Here is a 377-nt window from a genome sequence, read left to right as displayed (position 1 = left end):
CCCGGCCCCCATGGTCGGGCGGGGGTTGAGGGGGGACCCGCAGCTCCCGGCCCAGCCCAGGGCTCCCGAAGCAGACGGAGAGCAGGAGCTCTCCCGGGCCTGACAGGCTCTGCCGTGCAGAAACCCAGCTTAGGAAGGGGGTGCAAAGAAGGGAGCTAGAGGGAAAGGTCGAAGCGAGACCCGGACCCCAGGAAGTGACTGTATTTGGGGGGGAAGGGAGGGCTTCCCTTCCAAGGAAAAAAGGGACAGATGAGGAATGCACTTCGCGTCCGCGCCACCGCGGCCAAGGATCCACTGAGAAGTCCCAGCTTCGGCCCCGCACTCCTGCTCCCCTCCCACAGCGTCCCGCGGTGCCAGGCGGTCTCCCAGCGCCTGGT

Source organism: Bison bison, unplaced genomic scaffold (genome assembly GCF_000754665.1).
Source record: "Bison bison bison isolate TAMUID 2011002044 unplaced genomic scaffold, Bison_UMD1.0 scf7180017864456, whole genome shotgun sequence".
In the NCBI taxonomy this organism is placed as follows: Eukaryota; Metazoa; Chordata; class Mammalia; order Artiodactyla; family Bovidae; genus Bison; species Bison bison.
This window is presented reverse-complemented; position numbering follows the sequence as displayed.